The 17908-nt window shown below is 44.0% G+C and overlaps 1 protein-coding gene and 1 non-coding gene across 2 annotated transcripts in view; one reads left to right on the top strand and one right to left on the bottom strand.

The window, feature by feature from the left end:
* The window catches only part of PITPNC1 (phosphatidylinositol transfer protein cytoplasmic 1), a 320302-nt gene that overhangs the window by 286719 nt on the left and 15675 nt on the right, over nt 1-17908 (bottom strand). The gene's annotated exons all lie outside the window — the stretch shown is intronic.
* Nucleotides 3853-3956, top strand: LOC116484389 (small nucleolar RNA U13). Its single transcript, XR_004252561.1, has one exon. It is a non-coding gene; the product is annotated as a small nucleolar RNA U13 (small nucleolar RNA).

The following is a 17908-nucleotide window of genomic DNA, read 5'->3' as shown; positions in this document are numbered from 1 at the left end:
GTGAGGCACTTCCATGTGTGATCTGAATCTCAGGCTTCTTATTTTATAAATAACGAAACTGTGGGTCACAGAAAATTTCGTTGACTTGCCTAAGGTCATAAAAGAAAGATAGTATGAGGTTGAAATGAAGATTAGAAACCAAGCCTGTTTGACTCCCCAAACCATGGTTTTTCCAGAAGAAGTGCAGTACCATGGGAAGGTAGCTTGGACTCTGGAGCCAGAGTATCTGGGTTCAAATCCTGGCTCTGCCACTCCCCTCTCTGTGCCTCAGTTTCCCATTTGTAACACAGGAACAGTAAAAGAATCTATTTCACAGGATTGTTGTGTAGATTAAACAAACTAATATATGTAAGTGCTTAGCCTTATTAAGTACGCCCAGGATGATAGTCATTATTACTCTCTGTAAGAGGAATAAGGAGCAAGTCCATCTAGCTCTGATCTCGTGCCCCAGTTATGATAACCAATCATAACGTTACCTTGTTCCTGATGCCAAGTTGCCTTCTGGTCTTCAGGTTCCCGTTTCTTTAACATAGGGCCTGGTGACCTACTAGGACACAGGTTCCCCTGGGCCTGGGGCATCTTGTCAGTTCCTCCTTTCTCCTGCCCTCACTCGTGCCTCATAAGCGGCATTCTGTCCTGGGCCGCAGCTCCCAGGTGGAGCACTTTCCAACACGCTTCTCTGCCAGGCAGGCTGCTCACCTCCCCAGCCCACCCACCTTCCAGGAGCCTTTCTTTACCTCCTGCTGGCCATCCCTGGTGACCTATGTGCTGTGCTTTCCAGGACAACTCGCTTTCTTTATAAGCTGTAGGTCTACCCCACTCCAGAGAGAATTTCCAATTCTTTCAAGGTTCTGAGCACTACTGGCCCAATTCTGCATCCTTCAACCCTTTCACATGATACTATTGAATGAGATCATGAAATAGGGCAGGTGTCTCATCATTATGGGCAGGATTCTGTCTTAGCATAACCACTGTATGCTAATAGGTGGGTACCAAGAAAAGGAAGCACTCCCACCTCCCTTTCATACCCGATTCTATAAACTGCTCTATTTTTTTTTTTTTTTTGAGATGGAGTCTCACTCTGTCACCTAGGCTGGAGTGCAGTGGTGCAATCTCGGCTCACTGCAACCTCCGCCTGCCGAGTTCAAGTAGTTCTCTGCCTCAGCCTCCCGAGTAGCTGGGATTACAGGCGCCCAACACCACACCCGGCTAATTTGTGTATTTTTAGTAGAGACGGGGTTTCACCAACTTGGCCAGGCTGGTCTTGAACTCCTGACCTTGTGATCCACCCGCCTCAGCCTCCCAAAGTGCTGGGATTACAGGTGTGAGCCACCCAGCCCAGCCCAACTGCTCTATTATACTTGCTCCAGACCCTAGTTAAGAGAGCACTAGTAGGCTGGTGTGACGTTGCTTTAATTAACACGCAGACTCACCTACTAATAGCAAAAACCTTCACCAGGCCCCTGCGGTTGGTGGCTCACCCATGTAATCCCAGTGCTTTGGGAGGCCAAGGTGGGAGGATTGCTTGAGCCCAGGAGTTCAAGACCAGCCTGGGCAACATAGCGAGACTTCATCTCTACAAAAAAAATCAAAAAAATTAGCTGGGCATGGCAGTGCACACCTGTGGTCCCAGCTACTCAGGAGGCTGAGGTGGGAGGATCACTTGAGATTGGGAGGTCGCGGCTGCAGTGAGCTGTGACTGAGCCACTGCACTGCACTCCAGCCTGGGTGACAGAGTGAGACCCTGTCTCAAAAACAAACAAACCACTACCTCAACCAGCCAAAGACCTGTTTAAGCTCCACATTAATATTTTAAAATGTAAAGAGATACTTAAGTCTTCACTGTGAAAAAATAAAATAAATTAAACAAAGAGATACTAATTGCATACTGCGTTCTCAAGCTATTGGCCTTTTGCTTGTTTAATTCTTGCTAATAAAATATCAGAGGCCTAAAAGACAAATTTCACTTGCAAATACCACTTGTTTCTTTTTGGTAATGATTTTTTTCAATGAGAGACAGAACAAACAGAATGCTTAAAACTGTTTTCCGAAATGTAGTTCTGACACATCGCTGATAGGAGCATAAGTATCACAATTGCTTTGGAGAACACATGCACACACTACACTTCTAGGCACATACTCCAGAGAGAAACTCACGCACGCACGTTCAAGTGAGTTCAGAGCAACAGTGTTCATAACAGCAACCTCTGGAAACAACTCAATCTGTATGGAACAAAGAATAAATAAATACATCATGGCAGATTTATACAAAGGATACTATTTTTTAGCCATAAAGAAATGAATGATTTGGGCCGGGCGCAGCGGCTCACACCTGTAATCCCAGCACTTTGGGAGGCCAAGGTGAGTGGATCATTTCAGGACAGGAGTTTGAGACCAGCCTGGACAACATGGTGAAACCCCACCTCTACTAAAAATGCAAAATTAGCCGGGCGTGGTGGCATGCGCTTGTAATCCTAGCTACTTGGGAGACTGACACAGGAGAATCGCTTGAACCCAAGAGGTGGAGGTTGCAGTGAGTTGGGATCATGCCACTGCACTCCAGCCTGGGCAACAAGAGTGAAACTCTGCCCCCCCCACCACCACCAAAAAAAAAAAGAAAAAAAAGAAATGATTTGTAGTTATATGCAGCAATTTCAGGATCAAAATGTTGAGTGAAAAAGAACAAGCTTCAGAAAATACAATGGGGAAAAATGTATTTTCAACTAATGGTGCTGGGACAAATGGATATCCATAAGAAAAAGAATGAATTTGGATCCCTACCCCACACCATATGCAAAAATTAACTCCAAATGGACCAAAGACCTAAATGTAAGAGCTAAAACTATAAAACCTTAGAAGAAAACATAGGCATAAATCTTTGTGACCCTGCATTCAGGAATGTTTTCTTAGATGTTAAACCAAGGCACAAGGAACTAAAAGAAAAAAAGAAGGCTGGTCCAAAGGTAGTGAGTTATCTCAATTGATTGTTTGTAGTGAGTTATCTCAATTGATTGTTCACATTGAGTTACAGATCGAACTTGTTGTATTCTTTCCCCCTTTCTTACTACTGCATTTGACTAGAGAAAGAAAGAAAAAGAAAGAAAAGAAAGAGAGAGAGAGAAAGCAAGGAGGGAGGGAGGAAGGGAGGGAGGAAAAGGAAAGGAAATGAGAGTGAAAGGGAGAGGAGGGGAGGGGAGGGAAAGGAAAGGGAAAGGGAAAGGGAAGGGAAACACTGAACTTCATAAAAAAACTTTTTTTTTTTTTGAGACAGAGTCTCACTCTGTCGTCCAGGCTGGAGTGTAGTGGCATGATCTTGGCTCACTGCAACCTCTGCCTCCCAGGTTCAAGTCATTCTCATGCCTCAGCCTCCAGAGTAGCTGGGATTACAGGCATGCACCACCACGCCTGGCTAATTTTTGTATTTTTAGTAGAGACGGGGTTTCACCATGTTGGCCAGGCTGGTTGGTCTCAAACTCCTGACCTCAGGTGAGTCACCATGCCTGGCCTGAACTTCATCAAAATTTAAAACTTTTGATCCTAGGCCAGGCACGGTGGCTCACACTTGTAATCCTAGCACTTTGGGAGGCTGAGGTGCATGGACTGCCTGAGCTCAGGAGTTCAAGGCCAGCCTGGGCAACATGGTGAAACTGTGTCTCTACTAAAAATACATAAAATTAGCTGGGCGTGGTGGTGGTGCATGCCTGTAATCCCAGCTACTGGGAGGCTGAGGCAGGAGAATAGCTTGAACTGGGGAGGCGGAGATTGTGCTGAATCGAGATTGCCCCACTGTACTCCAGCCTGGGCAACAGAGCAAGACTCTGTCTCAAAAAATAAAATAAAGTAAAACTTTTGATCCTTTTGTGGTTCACAAGCACAAAGATTGGGTTTTCACACTCATGTGTGAGATGTGCCTCTCTCAAACCTTATTATGACATCAGCACATTGCCTGTCTGATGCAAAAAATAATTTATTTTAGTTTTTTTTTGTTGTTTTTCTTTTTTTTTCTTTTCTTTTGAGATGGAGTTTCACTCTTGTTGCCCAGGCTGGAGTGCAATGGCACGATATTGGCTCACCGCAACCTCCGCCTCCCTGGTTCAAGTGATTCAGGCTGATGCCTCAGCCTCCCAAGTAGCTGGGATTACACGCACCCAGCTAATTTTGTATTTTTAGTAGAGACAGGGTTTCTCCATGTTGGTCAGGCTGGTCTCAAACTCCTGACCGCAGGTGATCTGCCCACCTCAGCCTTCCAAAGTGCTGGGATTACAGGCATGAGCCACCACGTCGGCCTTTTTAAATTTAAAACTTTTGTGTTTTAAAGGTCACTATGAAAAAGTGAAAAGACAAACCACAGAATGGAAGAAAATGTTTGTAAATCAAATATTTGATGAGGGTATAGCATCAAGAACATATAAGGAAGTTTTACAACTCAACAAAAGAAGACATGTAACCCAACTGAAAACTAGACAAAGGATTTGAACAGAAATTTCTTCAAAGAAGATATACAAATTGCCAGCAGATGAAAAGATTTCCAACATGATTAGTCATTAGGGAAATGCAAATCAAAATCACAATGAGATATCACTTCACACCTACTAGAATGGCTAGGACCAAAAAGATAGAAAGTACAGTGCTGGCCAAGATGTACAGAAATTGGAACCATTGTACACTGTAGGTGGGAACGTAAAACGGTGCAGGCACCGTGGAAACCAGTTTGGCAGTTCCTCAAAAACCTAAACATAGAATTATATATGACCCAGCAATTCCACCCCTAGGTATATATCCCAAAGAACTGAAAACAAGTGGTTAAATAAAAGCTTGTAAGTGAATGTTCATAGCAGCATTGTTCATAACAGCCAAAAACTGAAAACAACCCAAATGTCCAATAATATAAACGTATATCCATACAATCAAATATTAAGCCATGAGGCCAGGCGTGGTGGCTCACACTTGTAACCCCAGCACTTTAGGAGGACGAGGTGGACGGATCGCTTGAGGCCAGGAGTTCGAGACCAACCTTGCCAACATGGTGAAACCCTGCCTCTACTAAAAATACAAAAATTAGCCAGGCATGGTGGCACACATCTGTAATCCCAGCTACTCGGGAGGCTGAGGTGGGAGGATCACTTGAACCTGGGAGGTGGATGTTGCAGTGGGCTGAGATCACACCAATGCACTCCAGCCTGCTAGACAGAGCGAGACTTTATCTCAAAAAAAAAAACTACATATAATATATATATAATTAAGCCATGAAAAGGAATGAAGTACTTACTGCTTCATGCTGCAGCACACACCTTTTATTAAACATTATGCTAAGCAAAAGAAGCCAAACATGAAGGCCACACATTCTGTGATTCCATTTACATGAAATGTCCAGAATAGGCAAATCCATACGGATAGAAAGTATAGATTAGTAGCTGCCAGTGGTTGGAGAAACAGGGAAATGGGGAGTGACTGCCGATGGATATGAGGTTTCTTTTGGGAGTAGTGAAAATATTCTAGAATTGGCCAAGCAAGGTGACACAAACCTGAAATCCAGCTACTCAGGAGGCTGAGGCAGGAGAATTGTTTGAGCCCAGGAGTTCAAGGCTGTAGTGCGTGATGATTGCACCTGTGAAAAGCCATTGTACTCCAGCCCAGCAACATAGCAAGACCCAATCTCCAAAAAGGGAAAAGAAAATATTCTAGAATTGAATAGTGGTGATGGATGCATAACCTTAAGAATACACCAAAAACCAGGGATTTCTATATTTGTTTAAAAGAATGAATTTTGTGGCATGTGTATGATATCTCTTTGAAAATGTACTAGGAAAAAATAGCAAGTTATTGAAGACTGTATGCTCTATAATGCCATATGTATAGAAGGTCTAGGATCAGGAAGAGGCATACAGAAAATGTTGAATAGGGTCCAGGCATGGTGGCTCACACTTGTAATCCCAGCACTTTGGGAGGCCGAGGCGGGAGGATCACCTGAGCTCAGGAGTTCAAGACCAGCCTGGGCAACATGGCGAAACCCCATCTGTACCAAAAATACAAAAAATTAGCTGAGCGTGGTGGTGCATGCCCGTAATCCCAGCTACTCGGGAGGCTGAGGCAGGAAAATCGCTTGAACTCAGGAGGCAGAGGTTGCAGTAAGCTGAGATCACGACACTGCACTCCAGCCTGGGCGACAGAGCGAGACCCTGTCTCAAAAAAAAAAAAAAAAAGAAAGAAAGAAAATGTTAAATAAACTCATAACATTCTACTTATTAAACAGACAATAGATTTATGGGTAAATTGATTCATACCTGTGCAATATCCAATAAAAAATAGAAATTTTAAAACAGAAATATATTTTTCTTGTTTTTTAAGCCACGATCAACACAAAATTAAATCTGATTTTTTTTTTTTTGAGACAGGGTCTTGCTCTGTCACCCAGGCTGGAGTACAGTGGCGCAATCACAGCTCACTGCAGCCCTGAACTCCCAGGCTCAAGTGATCCTCCCACCTCAGCCTCCCCAGTAGCTGAGATTACAGTCATGAGCCACTGCGCCTGTCCCTAAATCTGAATTTTTTTTTTTTTTTTTCTGAAAGGGAGTCTCACTCTGTTGCCCAGGCTGGAATGCAGTGGCACAATCTTGGCTCACTACAACCTCCACCTCCTGGGTTCAAGTGATTCTCATGCCTCAGCCTCCCAAGTAGCTGAGATTATAGGTGTGCGCCATCATGCCTGGCTAATTTTTGTATTTTCAGTAGTGACAGGGTTTCACCATGTTGGCCAGGCTAGTCTCGAACTCCTGACCTCAGGTGATCTGACTGCCTCGGCCTCCCAAAGTGCTGGGATTATAGGCGTGAGTCATGGTGCCTGGCCCTAAATCTGAATTTAAATGACCATAAACTAGTAGTCAACCTCAACTAAGCAACCACCATGTGCAAAGCACTATAAAAGCTCCTATAGGGAGTTAAAAAAGAGGCAATAACAATCAATCATAATCCTACAAGGAACCCATAATCTACACCATGCCTGGCCACCAGCTCCAGAAAGCCATAAACCAGCTTCCCCATAGAATAATCTTAGCCAAGCTTTTGTCATTCCCAGCAGCAGCTACTAGTTTAAGCAACTAATTTCATACAATTAAAATATTAAATATGTTTTACTTTGCGCTTTAAAAATATTTTTTGAAAATCTCTTTCATCTCCCTTTTACAAGTCTGCTTTTAAAGGACTCAGGATGGATGCAGGTTTAGAGCATGCTTGGTGAATTGTAAAGAACTTGTTTACAAGGCTTAGTTTTTCACTTGAAGTCATGTATTTTTAAAGCCCTGACTTAAATGATATCTTTAGATTATCACACATTCTCATCTAGGCTCTATTACATCTTAGTTTCTGTATATTCATATAATGACATCATAAAGTGCCTGTTCGCAAGACACAGTCTAGATAGACATAGTTTTCTAAAAAACAATCAAGGTTTCCCTCAAGATTTATAATAGCTTGAAGGTAATCTAAAATTGTATCTACGTTTCTGGTTTTACCAAAGAATGGCAAATGCAAATAATGTTAACTTGAACAGTCATTTTCCACTCAGAATTTTCATATTCTTAATTTACATTACAGTGTTGAAGATATATGCTCCAGAAATGTTATCATTCCAGTAAATAATTGAGGAACATATCCCCATTTTAGGATATTTAGTATATCGGTACAAATAACTTGACAATGAATTAACATCAACTTCTCTTTGGTTATGCAAAACAAAGGTGTTGTTGGAATGGAATTTATAGCCAAAAAGCCCAGGGATTTTGTTTGTTTGTTTTGAGATGGAGCCTGGCTCTGTCACCTAGACTGGAGTGCAGTGGCAAGATCTCCGCTCACTACAACCTCCGCCTCCCAGGTTCAAGGGATTGTCCTGCCTCAGCCTCCCAAGTAGCTGGGATTACAGACACCCGCCACCACACGCGGCTAATTTTCGTATTTTTAGTGGAGACAGGGTTTCAGGATGTTGGCCAGGCTGGTCTTGAACTCCTGACCTCAGGTGATCCACCCACGTCAGCCTCCCAAAATGCCAGGATTACAGCCATAAGCCATCGCACCCAACCAAGCTCAGGGTTTACACCCAGCTCTGCCATTAATGATCAGGATAATTTTGTCAAATCCTCTAAGCCTCAATTTCCACGTCTGTTAAATGAAGATAACAGGATCCACCTTGGAGGATAACTGCAAAATTGAAATGAGATGATTAACACATTGGGCCTGGCCCACTAGAACGTTCCATAAATGTTGGCCCTCTGTGTTTTCCCTTCCCCTTAAAGCAAAGCCTTGCTAAATAAATGTCCACACGGACACATATATAATTATGATTAAATGTTTATACACTAAAAAAGTTGGCTTCATCATTTTCTAAATTTTCTCCTCTGCATACGAAATTATAATCTTAAACTGTTTCTCAAAATCTCTAATGAGAACCTTATTTTTAAAATTAAAACAAATGAGGAAGTAGGGAATAGTTCATTTTTAGCCTTATGAATATAATTGAGGGTTTCATTTCTACGCCCAAATACTTATTGGTTTCTGCAACAAAGGAAAGCAGTCATGACTTTCTTTTTCTTTTTTTTCTTTTTTTTTGTAGAGACAAGGTCCACTGTGTTGCCCAGGCTAGTCTCCAACTCCTGGACTCAAGCAATCCTCCTGCCTCGGCCTCTTGGGATTACAAGCACAAGCACTTCACCCAGCCAGACCTATGTTTTATGATTTAGATGTTACTGAAAAGGCAGTGACTTAAAGAAAGGCACAAAGGCATGCTTATCACATCTGCCACGAAGCTAAGAGGAATGGTTAATATACATATAACAGAAGCAAGAATCAAAAACGTGGTCAGGCCAGGCGCAGTGGCTCACGCCTGTAATCCCAGCACTTTGGAAGGCCAAGGTGGGCAGATCACTTGAGGTCAGGCGTTCCACATGGTGAAACTCTGTCTCTACTAAAAACACAAAAATTAGCCGGGCATGGTGGTGGGCACCTGTAATCCCAGCTACTTGGGAGGCTGAGGCAGGAGAATCACTTGAGCCTGGGAGGTGAAGGTTGCAGTGAACAGCGATTGCGCCACTGCACTCCAGCCTGGGCGACAAAGCAAGACTCCATCTCAAAAAACAAACAAACAATAAAAACATGTGGTCAAACTTGAAACTAGTGGATGCCATTCATTGCATTTGTTTCAAAGTCCTATGGTTACAGTTGCTGTGGTATGGCTGCTTGTTTTTGGCAGAACACATACCCACAGGTTAGAGAGACAGCTTTGTCAGGAAATAGCGGAGGGGCGGGGGGTGAGAGGTGGAGAAGACCAAGTGTAACTGACCACCTTGTCAGAAGCAACCAGCAGTTTGATGCGGCTTCTGAAAATGACGGTGCTAGTCTTAAAGCTGAAGTTCCAGTGATTTCAGCACTGGTCCTCCAATATCTAATAAGATCAGTAAATAATGGCCCATGGGCAAAATGCAGCCCACAGCCTGTTTTTGTATGCCTCTCCAACTGCAAATGGGTTTTGCATTTTTAAATGGGTGGAAAAGAAAAAGCAAAAGGCACATAATATTTCACGGCATGTGAAAATTTTACGAAATTCAAATTTTAGTGTCCATAAATAAAATGTTACTGGAACGCAGCCACGCCTATTCATTTACGTGTTGCCCTATGCCTGCTTTCATGTTACGAGGTCAGAGTTGAGTAGTTGCAACAGAGACCTTTACGGCTTGCAAGTCTAAAATATTGCTATCTGGCGGTTTGCAGAAAAAGTTGGTTGACCTCTGCTCTAACGCATTGCGTTTGATATTTTCTAAAGGGCAATAAGAAAGAGGAACCACAGGAAGGGTGAGGGAGACAAAAGCACTTCATAAATTCAATCTGAAGGAATTGAGAGTGGTAAGCCAGTGGAAGAGAAGATCAAAGGACAACATTCTAGATTTCTCTCTCTTTTTTTTTTTTGAAATGGAGTCTCACTCTGCCCTCTATGCTTGAGTGCAGTGGCGCGATCTCGGCTCACTGCAACCTCCGCCTCCCGGGTTCAAGCAATTCTCTGCCTCAGCCTCCCGAGTATCTGGGATTACAGGCGCCCACCACCACGCCCGGCTAATTTTTGTATTTTTAGTGGAGACGGGGTTTCACCATCTTGGCCAGGGTGGTCTTGAACTCCTGATCTCGTGATCCACCTGCCTCAGCCTCCCAAAGTGCTGGGATTACAGGCATGAGCCACCGCACCCAGCCAACATTATAGATTTCCTTAAATGTTTCAAGAGTCAACATGTGGAAAGGGCTTGTGTTTGTGTCACTATAGTGGTAGAAACGATCCTTAAAGCTCTAAGGAATCAGATACCAACTAAACATGAGAAAGCATCTTCCAACAAATCAAAGTGGAAAATCGTAGAGGTTATATTACCAAAAAGGGCCCACGCCCAAGCAGTGGCTGGTATTAAGCCCAAAGGCAAGATGATTGCCATCCAAGATTATCGTAGAAAGGACTCTTAAGTGGGTAGGAAGTTGAACTGGTTTAATACTCAGATTCTTTCTATGATTTTATCTCAAAAGAAAGAAAATTGGCCAGACACAGCGGCTCACGCCTGCAATCCTAGCACTTTGGGAGACCAAGGCAGGCAGATCACTTGAGGTCAGGAGTTTGAGACCAGCCTGGTCAACATGGTGAAACCCCATCTCTACTAAAAATACAAAAATTAGCTGGGTGTGATGGCGCATGCTTGTAATCCCAGCTACTCGGGAGGCTGAGGCAGGAGAATTGCCTGAACCCGGGAGGCGGGGGTTGCAGTGATGCAGTGAGCCAAGTTGGCGCCACTGCACCCCAGCCTGGGTGATATGACAGAGTGAGACACTATCTCCAAAAAAAAACAGAAGAAGAAAGAAAACAATCATAATTGGCAGGTGAAAGCGTAACGAACAATTTCTGCTACCACATTTACTAAGGATTAGACCCTACAGGGAAATCTACTTTTATTATATATTTATATATGTATTTTATTATATATAGTTATGTGTAATAAATATATATCAATTAAAATGGGCATGTTAAAAAGAGGACTTTCATTTAAATAGAGTACATCAGCTATAAGAAGAATCACATTAGGAAAAGAAGGGTTATTTTTAGAAAGAGGGCTCCGGTTACACAAAATAAGGAAAGGACATCCACTGCTAAATAAAAAGAGCTGAAATCTTTCCTTGTGTTACTACAGGAAATCAGCATGGCACTACTTGAAAGAGGAAAAAAGTCTATATATAAAACGGAAAGGGGGAGGAATGCGTTTAAAAAAATGCTAAACTATAAACTACAGTTAAGGGCACAGTCGTGTGACTTACTTGCACCAGACTTCTTCGCAAAATAGTTTTGCAAATGACTTCCCAAAGCACAGCCACCTGTTAGGCTGTTATTTTGGCCTATTTCCAATGGCAATCTTGTCACCCGAGCAAGAGACACACCACCATAGCAACATAAACATCGGGGTGCTGGAATGAAATTTAAAGTAGCAATTTATAGCCCCTGCAGGGCTGGAAATAAACTAATCCTTAAGCCTTTATGACTATGACACAACATTCCCACTGGGCAAACTTAGATCCCACGGACATCTCAGGATTTCCCATAGGCCATTTGGAAAGCAGAGACTCCAAAATACCTATTGCACTAGAGGGTCCCCCTAAAATAAAGGCATTTTAAAGTGTGAGACAGTATCTAGCCCATCATGATCACCAGGTGTTTTCACACTCCCCACAAATGGACAATACCATCGCCCCTTGTATTTGCAGAGTAGGCTCCGTATTGCATGAGATTAGCCCCTAATACAGGCCAAAAGAGGGCATTTGACAGTTGAGAAAATTGACAGGTGAGGCCCAGGAAAATGAGTCTTTCTCAATCAAATCATTGATATCACAAAGCAAGGACTGACTAGGTCTTTCGTGTCCACACTCTTCCACAGTATTGCACCAACCCCAACTCCGAGCAACTTATAGGTACTTTGGCTCAGGGAGATAAAATGCAAAGGTGTTTCATCAAATGAAAAGGTAGAGTAAAATGAAAGAAAAATCAAGTTTGAAAGTGACTACGCCTCTTTTCAGGGGTAAGTTTTTGCATTGTTGGAATTTTCTGTTTGATATTGGAATACATTCTTAAATAAATGTGGTTATGTTATACATCATTTTAATGCACATTTTTTCACTTTTTTTGCTAATGACTTATTACTTGCTGTTTATTTTATATTTATTTTAAACTATGGAAATGATGTTATACAAAAAGCAAATTCGAGCGATTTTCTTTCTTTTTTTTTTTTTTTGAGACGGAGTCTCGCTCTGTCACCCAGGCTGGAGTGCAGTGGCGCGATCTCGGCTCACTGCAAGCTCCACCTCCCGGGTTCACGCCATTCTCCTGCCTCAGCCTCTCCGAGTAGCTGGGACTACAGGCGCCCGCCACCACGCCCGGCTAATTTTTTGTATTTTTAGTAGAGACGGGGTTTCACCGTGGTCTCGATCTCCTGACCTCGTGATCCGCCCGCCTCCGCCTCCCAAAGTGCTGGGATTACAAGCGTGAGCCACCGCGCCCGGCCGCGATTTTCTTATTCAAGTTCAAAATGTGTGGTAAAGCAGCGGAGACAACTGTCAACATCAACAACGCATCTGCCCCCAGGAATGGCTAAAGAATGCACAGTGCAGTGGTGGTTCAAGAAGTTTTTCAAAGGAGACGAGAGTCTTGAAGATGAGGGGCGTAGTGGCCAGCCATTGAAAGTTGACAACGACCAACTGAGAACAAGCATCAAAGTTTACCCTGTGACGGGCGCAGTGGCTCACGCCTGTAATCCCAGCACTTTGGGAGGCCGAGGTGAGCAGATCACAAGGTCAGGAGTTCGAGACCAGCCTGGCTAACACGGTGAAACCCCGTCTCGACTAAAAATACAAAAATTAGCCGGGCGTGGTGGCATGTGCCTGTAATCCCAGCTACTCGGGAGACTGAGGCAGGAGAATCGCTTGAACCCAGGAGGCTGAAGTTGCAGTGAGCCGAGATCACACCATTGTACTCCAGCCTGGGCAACAGAGCGTGACTCCGTCTCAAAAAAAAAAAAAAAAAAAAAAGCTGATCCTCTTAAAACTGCATGAGAAGTTGCCGAAGAACTCAGCGCCAACCACTCTATGGTTACTCGGCCTTTGAAGCAAATTGGAAAAGTGAGAAAGCTTGGTAAGCGCGTGCCTCATGAGCTGAGCGAAAATAAAAAAAATTGTCGTTTTGAAGTGTTGTCTTCCCTTACTCTATGCCACAACAATGAACCATTTCTCGATCGGATTGTGACGTGCAATGAAAAGTAAATTTTATAGGACAACTGGTGGTGATCAGCTCAGTGGTTGGATTGAGAAGAAAATCCAAAGCACTTCCCAAAAGCCAAACTTGCACCAAAAAAAGATCCCCGTCACTGATGGTCTCTGCTGCTGGTCTGATCCACTACAGGCTTTCCGAATCCCGGCAAAACCATTACAGCTGAGGAGCATGCTCAGCAAATCGATGAGATGCACCGAAAACTGCAACTCCTGCAGCCGGCACTGGTCAACAGGAAGGGCCCAATTCTTCGCCCCAACAACACCCAACTGCACGTCGCACAACCAATGCCTAGAAAGTTGAACCAATTGGGCTACAGAGTTTTGCCTCCTCCGCCATATTCACCTGACCTCTTGCCGACCGATTACCACTTCTTCAAGCATCTCGACAACTTTTTGTACAGAAAAACGCTTCCACAACCAGCAGGATGAAGAAAAAAATGCTTTCCAAGAGTTCGCTGAATCCCGAAGCACGGATTTTTACGTTACAGGAAAAAACAAACTTATTTCTCATTGGCAAAAATGTGTTGATTATTTTGATTAATAAAGATGTATTTGGGCCTAGTTACAATGATTTAAAATTCATGGTCTGAAACCACAATTACTTTTGTACCAATGCTTGCTGTGGGAGGGGGTCAATTACCAGCAAAATTTGAACACTTTTTTTTTTTTTTTTGAGACAGAGTCTCGCTCTGTCGCCCAGGCTGGAGTGCAGTGGCGCGATCTCGGCTCACTGCAAGCTCCGCCTCCCGGGTTCACACCATTCTCCAGCCTCAGCCTCTCGAGTAGTTGGGACTACAGGCGCCCGCCACCACGCCCGGCCAATTTTTTGTATTTTTAGTCGAGACAGGGTTTCACTGTGTTAGCCAGGATGGTCTCGATCTCCTTGACCTCGTGATCTGCCCACCTCGGCCTCCCAAAGTGCTGGGATTACAGGCGTGAGCCACTGCGCCCGGCCTTGAACACTTCTAAGTATTGATGCAAAAGCAAGTGGTCAGCTGTGGCCAAATCTGCAATTCAAAAAGACCCAAGAAAAGTAGAAAGCAAGCTGAACATCCTGGTTGGAGATGAGACACACCCAAACGTGTGTCCTGAGGTGGCTGCAAAGTCCTCTGGTCTGAGCCAGGGTGAGCAGGTTTTACCCCAGCCCATGATTTTGAGAGATGTTCACGGCAGATCCTGAGCTCAGCAGAGAGCAACATAAGCCTGGACTCCAGCCCTAAAATCCCAATCCATTAACCCCGACGTCATTTCTCCACTGCATCTTTTTACTTTGTTCTTAACTTTTCTCAAAAAGAGAGGCGTGGAAGACCCTTGGGGCAGTTCCTTCTCCAGTTCTAGAGAACAGATTTTTGGCCAGGGCAGCACTGAGGTGGCCATTCTGGAGATGAAAAATAGATGAATCCGTGATGAAGCTTCTGTGATACCAGGGATCTGGCTGCTTTTGATCTAAGAACCAGTACTGAACTCCCTCTTTAAAAAATAAGATGGTCGCGGCCAGGCGTGGTGGCTGACGCCTGTAATCCCAGCACTTTGGGAGGCCGAGGTGGGTGGATTACCTGAGGTCAGGAGTTCGAGACCAGCCTGGCCAACATGGAGAAACCCCGTCTATACTAAAAATACAAAAATTAGCCGGGCGTGATGGCAGGTGCCTGCAATCCCAGCTACTTGGGAGGCTGAGGTAGGAGAATCGCTTGAACCTGGGAGGCAGAGGTTGCAGTGAGCTGAGATCGCGCCATCGCACTCCAGCCTAGGGAATAAGAGTGAGACTTCGTCTCAAAAAAATAAATAAATAAATAAGGTTGCCAGGTGAAATGGCTCATACCTGTAATCCCTGCACTTTGGGAGGATGAGGCAGGAGGATTGCCTGAGCCCAGGAGTTGAAAAACAGCCTGGGCAACATAGCAAGACCCTGTCTCTAAACTTTTTTTTTTTAAATTAGCCCAGTGTGGTGGCACACACCTGTGGTCCCAGCTATTCAGGAGGCTGAGGCTTGAGCTCAGGGAGGTGAAGCCTGCAGTGAGCAGTGATTGCACCACTGCACTCCAGTCTGGGCAACAAAGAGAGACCCCATCTCAAAAAATAAAAATAAGGCCAGGTGTGGTGGCTCACACTGTAACCCCAGCACTTTGGGAGGCCAAGGCTGGTGGATCACCTGAGGTCAGGAGTTCAAGACCAGCCTGGCCAACATGATGAAACCCCGACCCTATTAAAATACAAAAATTAGCCAGGTATGGTGGCGGGTGCCTATAATCCCAGCTACTTGGGAGGCTAAGGCAGGAGAACTGCTTGAACCTGAGGGCAGAGGTTGCAGTGAGCTGAGATCACACCACTGCACTCCAGCCTGGGCAACAGAGTGAGACTCCATCTCAAAAATAAAGAAAGAAAGAAAAATAAAATAAAAAATAAGATGGTTTCTGACAAACATAACCAAAATGTAAAAGAAACAACTCCTAGAGAACATGGTCAAAAGGCTGAGTACCTACGTAAATAATGGCTAATTTTAAATATACTTAACCTTTCAAAAGTGTTTTTCTTGAAAAGGCTTAAGGGGATTATTCCATTTGGACCCCTAATAGCCTAATTACCTTAAAAACACACAAGCACACACAACCACCACCAAGCTCCTTTTCAGACAAATTTTGGCAAAAAGAAAAATCTCAAAGTATGCCCATATCTGCAGTACTATAAGTCATACTGCTGAAAAGCATAATTACACTCAGCTGAGTCCAAGTTTCCGTCAAACGCAATCCAAAAGAGGTGAACTATTAAGTCCTGAATGTAAAGATTTTTCATTTTGAACATGACGCTTCTTCATGAGCAGCAAAAACATAATATTAAAAAATGAGCATTTGTCATGGCCTTCAATAGCCCAGGGTTTGAGTCTCCAGCCCGCATGGTACAATCTGTACCCCGATGACTAAATGCAATTCTAGTTACCAAACTCCTGGCACTTGGGTGGAGGGGCAGGATTTAAAAAATCACATTTATATCTTTAAACCTATCTCATTTTCACAGTGTTTTTAAGTATTGAGAAAAACCACTTTCATCCACTGCGTCACTTTTATGGAGGCTACAATAATCCAGAATGATGATTCATGTGGGATGTAAGGGCCACATCAGTCTTTTCATCAGCACCAGCATCACTGTTATTATTTTAAGTCAGGGAAAACTCAGCAAAATGTTCTTGATGGAGGGCCACGCCACCAGGGCACTAACTATAGGAAATTTACACATTTCAGAAGACATGCTCCTCGGCTCAAGCACAAATTTCTCTAGTGATAACCCCTGTTTTCAAAACTACCTGTCCAGGCCAGGTGTGGTGGCTCTCACCTGTAATCCCAGCACTTTGGGAGGCCAAGGCAGGAGGATTGCTTGAGGTTAGGAGTTCGAGACCAGCCTGGGCAATGTAACAAGATACCTCCCCGCCCATCTCTACAAAAAGAAAAAAATTAGCCAGACATGGTGGTGCAGGTCTGTTGTCCTAGCTACTCAGGAGGATAGCGTGAGCCCAGGAGTGTGAGGCTACAATGAGTCATGATGGTGCCTGGGCAACAGAGTGGGACCATATCTCTAAAAAAAAAAGAAAAAAGCCTGTCCGGAAAAGTAGGTGATTACAGATCCCTTTTCTCAGCCATCTATCCAATGATGTTTTTCTACTTTAATTTCTAATCACCAGTTTAATAAGAGTGTTGTTTTCTATAACTTTTAAAATATATACTTAAATAGATATGGGGTCTCACTGTGTTGGCCAGGCTGTTCTTGAACTCCTAGGCTCAAGCGATCCTCCTACCTCATCCTCCCAAAGTGTTGAGATTGTAGGTATAAGCCACTGCTCCTGGCAACCATTTTTTTTTCTTGAGATGGGGTCTCACTCTGTGGCCCAGGCTACAGTGCAGTGGCACGATCTCAGCTCACTGCAACCTCTGCCTCCTGGGTTCAAGCGATTATCCTGCCTCAGCCTCCCGAGTAGCTGAGACTACAGGCACCCGACACCATGCCCGGCTAATTTTTGTATTTTTCGTAGAGATGGGGCTTCACCATATTGACCAGGCTGGTCTCGAACTCCTGACCTCGTGATCCGCCTATCTCAGCTTCCCAAAGTGCTGGGATTATAGGCGTGAGCCACTGCGCCCGGCCCATCTTATTTTTTAAAGAGAGAGTTTAGTACTGATTCTTAGATCAAATGCAGCCAAATCCCTAGTATCACAGAAGAGATGGGGGTCTCGTTATGTGGCCCAGGCTGGTCTCAAACTCCTAGGCTCAAGTGATCCTTCTGCCTTGACCTCCTAAAGTGCTGGGGTTACAGGCATGAGCCACCAAGCCTGGCCTTCTTTAACCTTTGTGTTGTAGATGTGTAATGTTTTGGTAACAGTAAGGGTTAAATAAATGCCTTTTATCTCTAGTAGGAAAATGCTTCTCAGACTGGATTGAAACTCTGAAGACCAACATTTTTCTAGATACTTTTTTGGATAGTGTTCATGACAAACGGCTACTTGAAAGTGGCAGGACCACTGTACTATAAAATCTAATAAAGCCCAGGTCATTGGCTATAGGGAGTTGAAAGCTCTATTTG

The sequence above is a fragment of the Hylobates moloch genome, unplaced genomic scaffold (assembly GCF_009828535.3).
Source record: "Hylobates moloch isolate HMO894 unplaced genomic scaffold, HMol_V3 SCAFFOLD_15, whole genome shotgun sequence".
Taxonomy (NCBI): Eukaryota; Metazoa; Chordata; class Mammalia; order Primates; family Hylobatidae; genus Hylobates; species Hylobates moloch.
This window is presented reverse-complemented; position numbering and strand designations above follow the sequence as displayed.